This window comes from Caloenas nicobarica, chromosome 3 (assembly GCF_036013445.1).
Source record: "Caloenas nicobarica isolate bCalNic1 chromosome 3, bCalNic1.hap1, whole genome shotgun sequence".
Taxonomy (NCBI): domain Eukaryota; kingdom Metazoa; phylum Chordata; class Aves; order Columbiformes; family Columbidae; genus Caloenas; species Caloenas nicobarica.
Window position 1 is genome coordinate 120,736,142 of NC_088247.1, and position 13,822 is coordinate 120,749,963.

Sequence of the window (13,822 nt, forward strand, 5' to 3'; positions counted from 1 at the left end):
CTCATAACAAGACAATAGCCAAGAAAGTTAAATACTGTAGAGGAACAAAGCTCCAGTCCTAACAGAACATAGCAGTAGTGTTATCTGTCAGCACCTGAATTGCAGCTTGCTCTAGCAGACATGGAAATACTTTGAATGCCAGGCACGTGGCCTCTCAGGCTGGGAGACAGAGTGCAGCAGGGACCACAAGCATTTGCGCTTCTAGGGAGTTCTCCGCTGTGTGTCAGAAGAGGGGATCGAGCTGGTTGTGGCAGAAGGAATGACTGCCTTGCAGGGTACATCAGTGTGCTTGATCGACAGAGACAAAAATACTAGGAGTCATATTTTTCATTCTTTTTTTCTTGTTAATGGAACTACAGGAAGCCTTCTCTGAACTGTACAAGCATTTCAAAGTCTTCATATTAGCCATTGAGCTTTAGCAAAATGATGTGGTTTTCAATATCCAGGGAACAATGAGGAATATTTATAATAATCTCTATTTGTTCAAAAGATCCTGTCTTCACCTTGGAGCCACACTGCTGTGAAAATGCCACTGTCATGAGTCTGTGGACCATACGAGAGAATAGGAAAATGAATATGTTTTTATCTGAAACTTTGTTTTCTTTGAATGATAATGTTCTTGAGTCTGGCCCACTGTCAAAAACAGTGGACAGCCTAGGAGAGGAGCAGAAATGAATATCCTAGGATTTGTATTTGGTATTGCTAAGGAGAACCCTGCTTCTGCAGAGCATGAGGAAATTCCGTAACAGTTTCAGAAGACAGTTTATTAAAACAAAATTGAACTATCCTGGATAAATAAATTGCCTCAATTAGGGGGAGGTTTTGGAAACAAAGGATTCTGAGAAGTTGGTTCTGGCTCCCTACTGTAAGCAGGCTGAATTAGCCTTTGTCTGATGTGTGAGTCACAGAATAGGTCTGTGACTCTCTTTACAAGAAAACTTCTGCAAGTATTACTAGTAAAATGTTATATTCCCCACATCCTGCCAAGAAAGGGTGGGACAGATGCTGCAGATTTAAAACTTTGACACTTGTCCCATCTGGTCATATGGTAATTTAAGAGATGACAAAATAGAGGAATGACACCGACAAAAAGAATTTCTATCCCAGTTTCTTTAGTCATGTGGCAAACATGTTCGATGAACAATCAGGGTGGCATCCAGCGTGTTGGAAGTGCTGAGTTACAGTTCCTGTGCTGTTCTGAAATCCATCACCTCCTCTATCAGGCAGAGTGTTTGATCCCTTCAAGCTGGCAGGCATGTGGCCGGCTAAATGTCACCTCTGTTGTGATGCTCAAACCACCTCTTCACAGACGTAGCCACCAAAATGGTAACAGCATTTCTGTAGAGTGTCTCAGTACAACTCCTCTTCCAAAAGATCTTGGGTCAAAAAAATTGGTTACTTCTGGTGCCTCTGATCCTTGTGACTGTGGATGAACATCTGCTCTTTTCTTTTGAGACTTAAGAACAACATGTGAATTTTCCCCTTGTTTAGCCTGATCTTTCCCTATCTAGTGACTGTGAAGTTGAGCCCTTGGAAAGGACGGAGAAGAATAGCAGCTGCTTGGCTGTGAGAAATCACTTTGGCTGGCAGTTTGTGAAAGAACACAGTCTGTTGACTGGTAGTGATATAAATATTCAGGGCTGGATTGACAGTATGCAGGACATTAGCCTGCTGGGAATAGTGAAACTGAGCCATGACTTCTTTCCTTCTTTTGTAATCCTTTTGTGAAGGCGCGAAGGGTGTCCAGCAACAGGTTTCTTTCCTCCCCCAAGATAAGCCGTTAGAGGACAAATCAAACTGAACGGCGAGGAGTTTTTGTTGGTATTGTTTTCCACTTGGTTTCAACTTCTGCAAACAAAGCCAGAGCAGGTAAGTGAATCCGGTTTAGATGCTTGCTGGACCCCAAAAGCTGCTGAGTCTCAAGGAGCTCTTGCTTCCCCGAGGCTGAAGAGGGGCTATATTAATAACAGAGCGTGCTTTGGTGTTGGCTACATGGGGCCATTTTCTGTTGTGGTTCACCTCATTGCCCATCAGTTTGAGGCTTGATGCAAAAGATAATTAATTTCAGTGACGGTGAAGAAGCAGCTCTCAGTGACACTTCAGGGGCTGCATTTAAAAGCTAATTAATATGGTGACATCAGTACTGAGGAATGTTATTTGCAGTTAGATGTGGCCAAAGAGACCCATGGTTCTACTCCAAGACATATGCAATTATAATTTAAAAAAAAAAAAAAAATAAAAGAAAAAAGGAGGTTTAAATGGCTTTCTAGTATACATATTCCCAGAACTTTAAAACTGCTCGTTACTTTTTAACCTACTCACTCTTGGGTCAGGTGAAACCAGTATGATTACTCAGAAGCAGCCATAATATCCAGCTGGGATGAATATTAGAGCTAAGCTAAGAAGCTGCAGTTCTGCTTATCAGTGGACCGAAAACTGCCTCCGGTCTGAGATTTTCCCAATAATATAGACTAGGACCTAGATCAGTTTGTGTGTATTATGTAGTTGCATGTGAGGCAGAAGCATTTTGTCTATATACTTACGTTTCTGCCCTTTATTTCCTCTTTTCTTTGGGGGCATTTTTGTGTACGCGGCAGGAGTGCACCTGAGACGAGCTCTGGACGTTGTTGGGTAATCTGCAGGCAAAAAGCATAGGTAGGGGAAACGCATGAATGGAAAACCACCAGATTGCAAAAGGAAACCAAGACTGACTTCTTGCTTTGTTCTTATTGACACATGCTGTTTCTACTTCACATTCTTACGTTGCTGAGAAACCCTGTCATCTGTAAACAAAAACATCTCCTGCACTATCGTGCTGAGCGTGTGCAGAATGTAAAGAGGGAGATATCTGTGGGCAGCCTACAGGAGTTTGCCGCATTATTTTCATGCACACAAAAAGTGACGTACTTTTTGGCACAAGATTTACCACCCTGACAGGCAGCCTTTCTGCAGTTCGTGTATTTTCTGTAAGGAAGATTTTCTGAAGACTTGACTCGCATATTTTTAAGTAGTAAATAAAAAGCTATCATTATGAATTATGTTTCAAAGCATCAGTCAATATTGTACTAAAATTACAGCACGTGGGATTACTGTTATCTTCCAAAAGATGGACCCAACATGTTACAATTACACAAAAATTTACCAACGGGTTAATGAGTTATCGAGTTTTAGTAACATTTTTTTAAATGCTCTATGTTCCCTCCACCTGCTGTACAGACTGTCAGAGTTTCGTTCATGAGTGGCTCATAGTTGCAGAGATACAGTGATTTCCAATGTGGTCCTTCTTTTTGAAACACCCTGTATTGTACAGTCTTAACCAGGAGTCCCTGACTCAGAGTTACTGAATATCTGTCCATACCCTTGGAAAGACAAGTAACTTTGGTAGTAGATTCAGTAAATTCTTGCAGAATTTCTCTAGCTAATGGATGTTTTACTGAGAGTAGAATTTGATCCTGTAGTATCTTCAACATCTTCTGTCCACTTCTTACGTCCTATCATCCATTCATTACGTCTCAGGATGAAAAAAAGTGGCTTAGTTGCTTCCTTTCTGAGCCGTTCACCAGCATTTACCCAGGAAGGGCCAAGTCTGTCCTTGGGTTTTTAGAAGGGTAGCCCTAACTAGGAAACGCTAAGACTGCAGGATTACATCTGAAATCAAAGTTTGGTCCCGGTGGTGAAATAACAGAACATTTTCTCAGCCAGAAGCTGCTTAGTCAGACAACCTGAGAGTAATGGGCTGGCTGTATTTGTATTGCTGCAGTCACACATCGCGCGACTCAAACCAAGAGGGCACAGCTGGCTCAGGGTCCCTGATGGAAGACGTTCCCGGTAATGAAGCATTGTCACCGTAAGCTGGTGGCAGCAGATGGCAGCGCACAGGCTCACGTTCACATTCCCCATTATATCTGCAGGGGTCTTCTGTCCTTAATAGGGGACTCGTAGCCGGGCTTAATGGGCTCTGACTAATGACTAAAAAAGAAAAAAGATGAAGAATTAGTTCCTTTGTGATTTTCCTTTCTTTCTTTCACCCATCCTTGACAGGCTGTAAATGGATTTTCTGTAGCTGCTGCGTTTCACTGGGAAAATCAGCAGGCTATGTTTTTAGATGATTAGTCATTATCGATAGGGTTTGTGCTCAGCTCTTGCACCGTGACCGTGTGAGACCAAGACCTTTGTGTGTGTGAGACCAAGACAAGGAGACCTTTGAGTTTCCAAGTGAGAATTCCTCCTGGGGTGTCTCTGGGAAAAAATGGCCCCAATGCTGTTCATCCCCAAGGCGACAACGAGACAGGTTGAGCTTCATCGCTTGTGACCTGCCAGGCTGTGGACGCTTCGTTTCTGCAGCCCTCATGACTCCCTGCATCTGTGCACAACCAGACACGCTGTGTAAACCTCATGGAGAGGGAAGAGACTGCAAACCCTCATGTTTTCTACATCGTTTTAGTCCACCCTCTGCATTTTTAGAAGGCTTCAGATTTCCAGATATTCATGATCTAGAGTACGCACAAGAAACAGCTTTGTTGTTGATAAGGCTAAGAAATGTAAAATTTGAGTTTATCCTTCAGCCTTAGCAAGTAATTCCAGCTTCAAGGAAAACTCTGTGGAGTAAGTTCGCTGGTGTCCCGCATTTGCACTCTGTTTGCAGAGAGCTTGGCATACACGATGTCGCAGGGGAGGAATGAAGGCAGAGAGTCTTAAAGTCAGGTCAGAAGTTGCTTTTAGAAAGTTTTCATTTTGAGGATTTGGATGTATGATCTTACCAAAGAATTTGACTACTTCCGTGTAAAGAAAAGAAACAAAAAGAAGGCAGGAGTATTTATTGAGAGAATCAGGGCTCCGCAGCATCACGGGCTGATGGGGCTGACTCAGCTCCCTCACACCCTTGCCAGAGATGTGCTGGCCAAAGCTCCAGCTGGAAGGATGGTTTGTGAGGTAAGAGATGCTGGAGCTGACTGAAAGATGACAACGCGTTCCAGTTTTGGGGTATTTCTTTTCAAAGTTGTTGTGTGATGTCTGCCCAATAATAGCAGAGGAATGAAGAGGCTGTTCCAGGCTCATTCTTCTGGACTTTGCTCTGTTTGCATTTACAGTTAGCGGTTCTGCTTCTCCACCAGAAACAAGCGTATTAACATAGGTTTGCCTAAATTACATAAATTAACATAATTGAGGTTTGCTGGTTTATTGTAGCTGAGGATCTGGCCAAAATAAGTACAGCGTGTAGCACAATTGTCATGTACTTCAATTAACGGAAAATTAGAAACACATGTAATTGGTATTATGTCTGGTAAATAACTGAAATAGACTCAATCATTCATTTCTATTTGATCTCCATCTGTTAGAAGCAATGGCAGATTTTCTGAATCAGATATGTAAAATGACTGTGAGAGCTTTTGTTGAGCCATGAAATGAAGCAGTTGAACATGGTGGATCACCCAGCATTTTGATGACATGAAATAATGAAGTGGTAAAATGCTCTTAGTACCTTACTAATTGGTTATAATGGAAGTAAATTACCTTGGTTGAAAGTTGCTTAATGGACAACTTAAAGATATATTTCATTTGTTTGAGTGGTTATTGAGATGTTTATTGTATTGTACAGACAAGAGACTTTTGGTCAAAAACTTTGAAAAAAAATAAAGCTCCTCAGAATCCTTATGAATGTAGCTTTGGTGCTGTGTGATTAGGTGGTCCCGTTTGAACTTGAAAATCACATTTCCAGCACTGGTACAATTCTGTGGCTTGGGTGACTCTAAGAAACCGAGCTTTTGTCACCTCTAACCTGTCATATCTCAGCACGGATCTTCAGTGTAATGCCACCGTGCTTGTAAAAAAAAGAGTCATCACGACAGCTCACATTAACTGAAGGACTGACTCACTGTTATTCAACTTACTGTCTAGGGAGACTATATTTCGATCAGGTTTGTCTGTTGGAAAGATATTTCCAGTAGCTAGCAATGGGTTTTCTTCTTTCATAATTTGGTTTTGGGGCAGGCTCAGGTACGCAGACCGCACACACAGCTGCACAAAGGAGACGAGCAGTGCCCAAAGAGCAAGGTGACAGTTCCCGGGAAGAAAAGTCGGTCTTTCTCACACAGGCTCTAATTTCATTTTGGAACAAGGAAAGGACAAAAATTATCTGTGTCCACTATTGGTAGAGGAAGAAAAGAATGATGCACACAGCGCAGAAATGAACAAGAATCATTTTAGTAAAGTCAGTGAAAAGATTTTTTTTTCAAACAGAAAATATTCAGTGTTAACTGTCTCAGTTTACACACGGGCTGCTCCCCTCAGTACTTGCATTTTCTATGGCGATACTTTCCCTGATCATTTCTATGGCTGGATATTGCACATTTCTTTCTGTCTAGAGATAAATCCAAATGTCTTACAGTTCAATGGTTGCTGTCCAGGTTAAAGTGTGGAAGTAATAGTTACTGAATTGTTAATTTTATTTGGTCAGGCTTTAGTGAAATAATTGTCTGCTTGCCTTGCTGCTTAATATTTTTATGCTTAAAGATCTTTTGAATTCAAGGATTATATCATGCAGTGTGCCTGACTGCTGTGAATCAAGTCCCATTAAAGGATTTTACCCATCCATCTTCTGTTCCCCTTTAACATAACAAATATTAAATAAGGTCACATTTGGAAAAGTCTGAAGTTATGATGTCTTTCACTTACGGTTCAATATCCTTGGATTTCTGGTATCGTACTAGGGCTAGTTCTACAGTCCCTTGGGGTTGAACAAAAATAATGGGAGCTTGCGCTTCAGCGAGTTCTCAGGGTTAATTCCTGCAATTCAGGTCCTCTGTGTATGCACCCCAGTATTGCTGTGAAGCAGGGCAGCCTCACTGCCTTGAGGAAAATTCACATGGACAGGTGAGGCTTGTGGAATATTTTTGGCTTCTGTGTAAACACAAAGCAATGTAAATCAAACTAGGTTGTAAATATTTTTTATCAATGTCACGATCTTGTTGCTTAATACACAAACAGTAGAATACAATTTAGGGGAAGCTAGAAACTTAATAATAAGATTTATTGAAATATTTACCAGTGCAGAGACCCAGTCTTGAGATCTTTGAATGATGTAAATTACTAAAGCCTGATGTAAGTATCAGCTAGATGTGTGAGACTGGAAAGAAATTGTTTTCTGTTTATGAAGTCAGAGGAAATATATTTGGCATAAACTGTTTCATAAAAAATTAATACAGATCGCTGCCTGCCAGCCTGGTTTATCCTGCATGTCTCAAAGACAATTCCAGTGGTTTCATACTGAGCGCTATCATCTTTTTGGCTGAAGTCTGCAACATTTGTACACATCAATTATTTATGTGAATACTTTTATTGAACTTATACATATCAGTATTTTCAACATAGAGCCTTGGTCAGTAAATTCTTCAGAGGAGTTATTATAATGCCAAATTTTTGGCTTTATTGTAACAGAAATAATAATTTAAACACATATCAAGTATATTTGTCAAAACTTCGGTGGCAAATATTCTTTCTAAAATGTGTTTTGAGAAAGGACGTATCACTTACTAACCATTGAGAAGAAATTGGATTTAGGTATGTTGGGAGACAAAATGTAAATTTTTCAGATAAACTTGTCTGTGCAATCATGCTACATGTATTTAGGATAAGGGAGATTTTTTTTTTAACTGACTACATTTGAGAAGAAATTTATTGTAAAGGTTGTGGGCCAAATAAAATCCATTTCGGTTGAATTGCATATGGTAAATCAGATTTGGACCACTTGATAATCAAGAATTTGCTGATCTTTTTGACAAAAGATCAAATTTAAGTCTGGTTGTGATCAAGCAAATTTTTACTGACGGTACAGTCACGCTAATTTCAGACCATATCAGCCATTGGCTCTTTTTTTTCCATAGTGGGATGCTTAAAGGAGTAGATTTTGGGCTTTCTGTGGATGCATGAGAACACTCAACTATATTCTGCCATTAGCCAAAAATCTTGGGCCAAATCTTCCATGTTAGTTAAATATATCTGGATTAAGTCATAAATTCAGATCAGTACTTTAGACTACTGAATGAATTTCACCAATACAGTAATTGAAATGTGTGTGTTTGCCCAGGATTTCCTGCTACAACATCTGTCTTACTGAAAGCTTTCCTAATACAGAAAAACCCCACTGATTCAGGTAAGAACACTGATTTTTTTTCTTTCACCATTGAAGTGTAGGCATTCAGAGACACGCATCAAGCCTTGTGTTAATTAAATGTATTAATAATTCCTACTTTGTGTTGTATGGTGTAAAGGGCTTCAGAAGCATCTCTGTGTGCAGGGGTGGAGTTCAGTTTGCACGCCTTGCTGGATGAAACGCCAGCAGCAGACCAGCGCCAGAAATGCCTGGCTGATAACTGATGCACTTTTTATCTGCCGGGAGCCTGACTGACATCTTTGAACACTGTTGTATCTAAACAGCTTGAATATGTGACCTCGTTCCTTAAATACCATCACTTGAACAGCTCTTGTTGCTAAAATAAAAGCAGTGTTGATTCTCTGTTGTGAAATCTCCTACAGACCCTCTGACAAGCGCAAACTAAACCACACCTCCGACTATGATCAAATGATCGCTTTTTGGTGGCAATTCCAGTGTACCCGCAGCAGCAATTCCAGCGAAGGGATCGCTTGCGGTCTTTATCACGTTTACTTTGTTAACCTGTGACTGTCACAAAAAGCTCTGGCACATGGAATAAGACTGTGGAACGGACCTCAAGGCAAATGATCCCAGAAAGGTAAAGTGGCTGAATAATTTTGTTTTCTTCTCCTGACAAGTAGCTTGTTAACTACTCCCTAGACTGAGGCGGGGTTGGAGTTGAGCCAGGCTTTGCGGTGAGATGAAAAGAGGCCAGTGTCAGCTTTCTCATTTCATGCTGTCTTCAGTGCTCAGAAATAAGGCCTCTGCAATGCAGGCCTGTGGCAGTACTTCCTTAAGTATAACCAGGATTTTTAAAATGCAAGCTGTGCCCTCCATTCCAACACGACTATGTGTTTCTCTGTAAGTTTTTCCCCGAGAGGTGATATTTGGAAAAGCTGAACTTTTAGTGGGAAGCTGAAGTATGCACTCATTAAAAAGAAGTTTAAAATTTTTATCCCTGAAAACCATTTTTGTGAGAGGACTGATGTGCAAATCCCCTGCAAAGTAAATAAGAAAGAAAAATAATTTTCATTTTAGTGAGCATATTTATTGACTATTGTTTAATCGGTCTTTCCAGTTACTTGGAGTCTGGTACTTAAAACAGTATTTTGCAATGCAATTGTTACTACATATTTGCATACAATTGTTTTGCGGCTGCATTTATGACCATAGGTGCCAACTCTGTTACTTGTTATGTTTTGTTGCTATTGGCAGCGTCAAGGCAAGTGCCATAAAGGCTGAAGGGGTCACAGGACAGAAAGGATGTTCAGGTAACTACCACATCTTTAACGTAATCTAGACATCTCCCCCACAAAAGCTGGCTATAAATTGTTTTAAATTGTGTTTTATTTTCAGAATATAACCTGATTTTCTTGAAGTAAAAATCTTTTTTAGATAAATCCTGCTCTTAGGTCCAGTCCAGCAAATACTTTGCTACTAAGTGCAGTTTTGGATACTAGACAGGGCGGGTTGTGGCTGTGAGGAGGAACACACATTAACAGGCACTGCAGAATCAAGACCTGTTAGCTGGTTTACAAGCAAATGAGGGTGCTTACGGTTTTATTCATGGACGGAAGGGTCAAAAGAATCAGAAATTGCTGCTGACCTTGAATTATGTGTTGCGTATAACCATGATATTGAAAGTTTTACTGAATTGAAATAAAGGTTGATGACATGGATTGGTTTATACTAAAGAGAGCTCGCTATTTTTAATCTTTTCATCCAGTAATACAAAATGCCATCAGGATCGGTGTATGTTTATCACCTATGTCTTAAAGCTCAGTATTATTTTGTTAAAGGAAGAGTGTGACCGAGAGTGATAACTTTAATTTGTATTTTAGTTTATAATAACCAGATAGAGCATTTACATGAAAATAAAGGACTTCAGTGTAACTTTGGATGCCAAACCTGCATTTTTTGGGGGGAAAAAAAGGGCAAAAAAACTTGAATACAACCTCTGTAACTTCGATGATCACAGTAGTCGGGACCGTTCTGCAGAAGATAGTAGATGTAGTCGAGTTGCTAGTTGGCTGGGCATGTTTGTGTACCTGTGGTGAGACAAGGAGGGCTCAGGTGAGCACCTTTGGCACCGGGGAAGGTGAGGGAATCGCTGCCTTGGAGAAAGCGCTCAGCTCGAGATTCCACAAGGCTTTAAAGGGCAAGAGGAAGCACCTTGAGGCCAATATTGAATGTGGCTGGCAACCAGGGTAACTAAGCCACTAAGGGAGTTATGTGCTTACTCTGTCTGCTGCCAACAAAACTCCTGCCAACATCTTTTTGTAGTAGCTGAAGTCTATTAATTCTGCATGCATACACATCAGCAGAAAGGCTCTAACATTACGCCGATCTAAAGGGAACAAAACATAGATACGAAGAAGGACAGGCGCATCCGAAAGAGGCAAGGAAGTGTATTGGCAACATTCCCAAGAAGAAAGGAGAAACGTTTCGCTCCCATGAAGGCACGCTGGTTGTGCGCTGGACCAGAGATTCCTGGCGTTGAGAGAGAGCAGTGTGAGGTGTTGAAAAAGAAACGTGGAGTTTAAATGGTATTTAGATAACACGGACATTTTCTCTGTTCATATTGCGTTAATTTGCAGACTTGTGAACGCTGCACACAGAAGAGTCAGGTGCACTGACAACGCACAGAAGTGGCAGATGGAATAGTGGTAATGATTTTTAATTACATCTTCGTGATACTTGGCATATGAACAAAATTTAAGCTTCCTGATGATTTTATTAGATCCCTAAGTGAAAAATGTATAGGTTGAAGGAAAGAACTGAAAATGGTGCTGTGAGAAGATCCATAATGAGTGATTTAATGAAGTAGTTAAATCCACTGTGGAACACAAGCTGTTTTTAATTGGAAACATTGGACAGTTTAATCTTTCTATCAAACGTTCAGAGGAAATCAAATACCCCGTTGTATAAAAAGCAGCTGGGACACCAGGAGAATGGCACTTATATCAGTGCTCTGTAAGAGGTCAATGACAATTTTAATTGATGCTATTTCAGTTCTTGTGGTATGGTGGTAACTAGAATAGAAATACCTGAACGGCTTGTTCTTAGAAATACGTGGACTTTAGTCAGGAGAATCTTCAGCTTAGAATCAAGTACAGAGATTAGGTGAAATCTGCAGGCAAGATAATGGATGCAGTTAACGATCATTTTATGGGTACATCCCATTCCATTAATTTCTGAAAAATGTAGAGGGTGGCAACATTCACTTATTTTCAAAGACACAGTTAATAGTTAAGCTAGATATCATTAAAAATGCACGTTGCACAAAAACTAGTATACAGTTCTTTAAAAAATATTATAAACAACAATTGCTTTTAAGATTTCTTCATTTTTTTAGACTTTGCAAAGCCCTTGTCTGGCTTGTTCTTTGTCAGCCTGAGATCACAGCGTGGTCCTCCTAAATCCGTCTCTTGGTTTCTTTGGTGTCAGTGCTGTGCACCATCCCAAATAGAAACTGTATTACTGAAGTTGTGGGAACAAGGGCTCAAGTTTGAACAACAGATTTTTTTGGTTGTTTTTCTGCTTATGAGGAGGATTTTATGCCCTTTCCTTTCTTCTATCTTCATTTCAAGTAACAGAACTGAATCAAACTATTAAAACATTCAGTGCAGCAAGGTAACCTGAAATTCCATGTTTCAGTGTTTATCTGCCTCATCTATTTTTGTCCTAGAAAAGGGGATTTCTTGCCCTTTCCTTTTTGTCTTCACATTTTACAATTTCTGTATATTGGGCTCACGACACATTTTGCTCTTTTTCTCCTAACCCTCTCACGTCTTCCCACAGGCCGTTCTTTCAAAAACGCGGGGAAACAGGTTCCATTTTGTTCTTTGTTTCTTCTCCAGCTGCTGCCGATGGCCAGTGCTTGGCCTGTCCTCCTGCCCAGGCTGCACAGCCCCGGGAGCCTGCAGCTCAGCCCGCATTCTCCCTTTCTGCGCACAAATGCCCACCTTTCTCATTTGCCATTTCAAAGCCTTCTCCACATAACCAAGCCCCGAGCCCCCAGCCTCACTACCGCGTTGGTGAGAAAATGCCTTCATCAGCCCCAGGGCCAGGACCAGCCAGCCGTCCTTCGTGCTTGCTACATGAGATGGCCATTATTTTTGGAAGAGTACCACGCAGCTTGCGGCAATGTCCGCGTTCCTGTGCAGCAGCGCTGAGAACACAAATACCCAACGTTATCTCTTGCAGTAATCTTGTGGGCTCCTTCTCCAACTATTGCCAAAGCCCAAACCTGCCGGTCTTGTCAAATCCCATGCGACGTTGCCCCAGGTGATACAGCTACAAACATTGTGTACACGTATCCCACACACCTGTGTGCTGCCAATACTCAGGATGGATCATAAATCAGTCATGTGCTGACATGAAGCCTGACATGAAGCCGAATACGTGGAAATTAAATCATTCTGTATATTGTGCTGTTAACTTAATGGGCATGATGATTGTTCTGAACTTTGGCAGTGTGGGTTACCAGCCCCTGGCTCGGCAGAGCTTCCAGCTGACGTGCTCGGCCTGTCTGCGGAGCTGTGAGAAATCTGATTGAAAAAGGAAAAAATGCCCATCCCGTCAGGAGGTGTTTATAATATCTCTGTGTCACACAGGAGCTGTGATCGGGATTGTGGGTTCCTTGTGTTATGTTGTGTAAATAGGAGATGATGTAGTCTTTGCCTTAGAAGCTTACGACTGAGGAGAACTCACGGGAGTGTGTGCAATTAGCTATAATACATAGTGCCTGTATATGCTATCTGTTATATCTAAATTTAGTTTTGTGGGTTGCTATTCTTAGCTCACCAGAGATAATTTTTTTACTTTTTTTTTTTTTTTTTTTTTTGTTAATGCACGTATATGTTTCCTTGCTTGCTTCTAGATCTGCCTTTCCAATCCAAGCAAATCCGAAACATCTGCAAGAGGAACAGCTAACCAATAATGGCAGGCAGCAAACTGAGTGATCTTTTTCCACTGACCTCTTTGGTTTGCTGTTGCCTCATTTTTCCAAAACACCCCCATGCAACATGTTTTTCATCCACCTGTTGTACTGTATCTTGTGAACTGTGTGTAGGAGGAATTGACTTCTTAACATGCCAGTACATCTCGTAACACGGTGAGCCGTGGTACTTGACTGGGCGGCCTAAGCACTCCCTAGGGTAAACATGAACCTAATTAAAGCCAAACAGCTGGTCAGCCCAGAGACAGGACATTTGGCTTTTTTTGGTTCACATTTTGTGTATGCATTTATACATACATACGTATATATGCCACACACAACTATAAATGCATAAATACTTAAGCTGAAGAAATATCTGTAACTTGAACTGAAATTTCCAAGCAGAGAGGAAGACAAAATCCCTGGCATAGTGTGTCTAAAAATTACACTTTGGTAGGGATGCAATAAAAATTTAAATGTCATTCAGTTGCCATAAAATGATCTAAAATGGAACAAATATATTGTATACTATGTATTTGGGGGGGGACCTGATTTTATTGTTCAAGCAGTTCAAATAGCACTTGCTATTTCTGAACAGTATGGGAGATAATATCCTGTACTGTTTTTAGGAATAATATGTTTATCTTTATTTGGTTGCGGTTAGATCGATGCTATATGAAGAAGTAATAATTAACCGGTCCTGGGCTGTTTTAGTCTGAGGCAACTAAAGT

At 40.8% G+C, this 13,822-nt stretch overlaps 1 protein-coding gene across 1 annotated transcript in view; it reads left to right on the forward strand.

Annotated features, from left to right (window-relative positions):
* The first annotated feature begins 1,729 nt into the window (after window positions 1-1,729).
* RTN4 (reticulon 4) overlaps window positions 1,730-13,822 on the forward strand; it is a 63,588-nt gene continuing 51,495 nt past the window's right edge. Inside the window, exons 1-4 of the mRNA XM_065632573.1 lie at window positions 1,730-1,869; window positions 8,087-8,152; window positions 8,536-8,750; window positions 9,368-9,423. The gene's annotated coding sequence lies outside the window, so the exon portion shown is untranslated. The remainder of the gene's footprint in view (window positions 1,870-8,086; window positions 8,153-8,535; window positions 8,751-9,367; window positions 9,424-13,822) is intronic.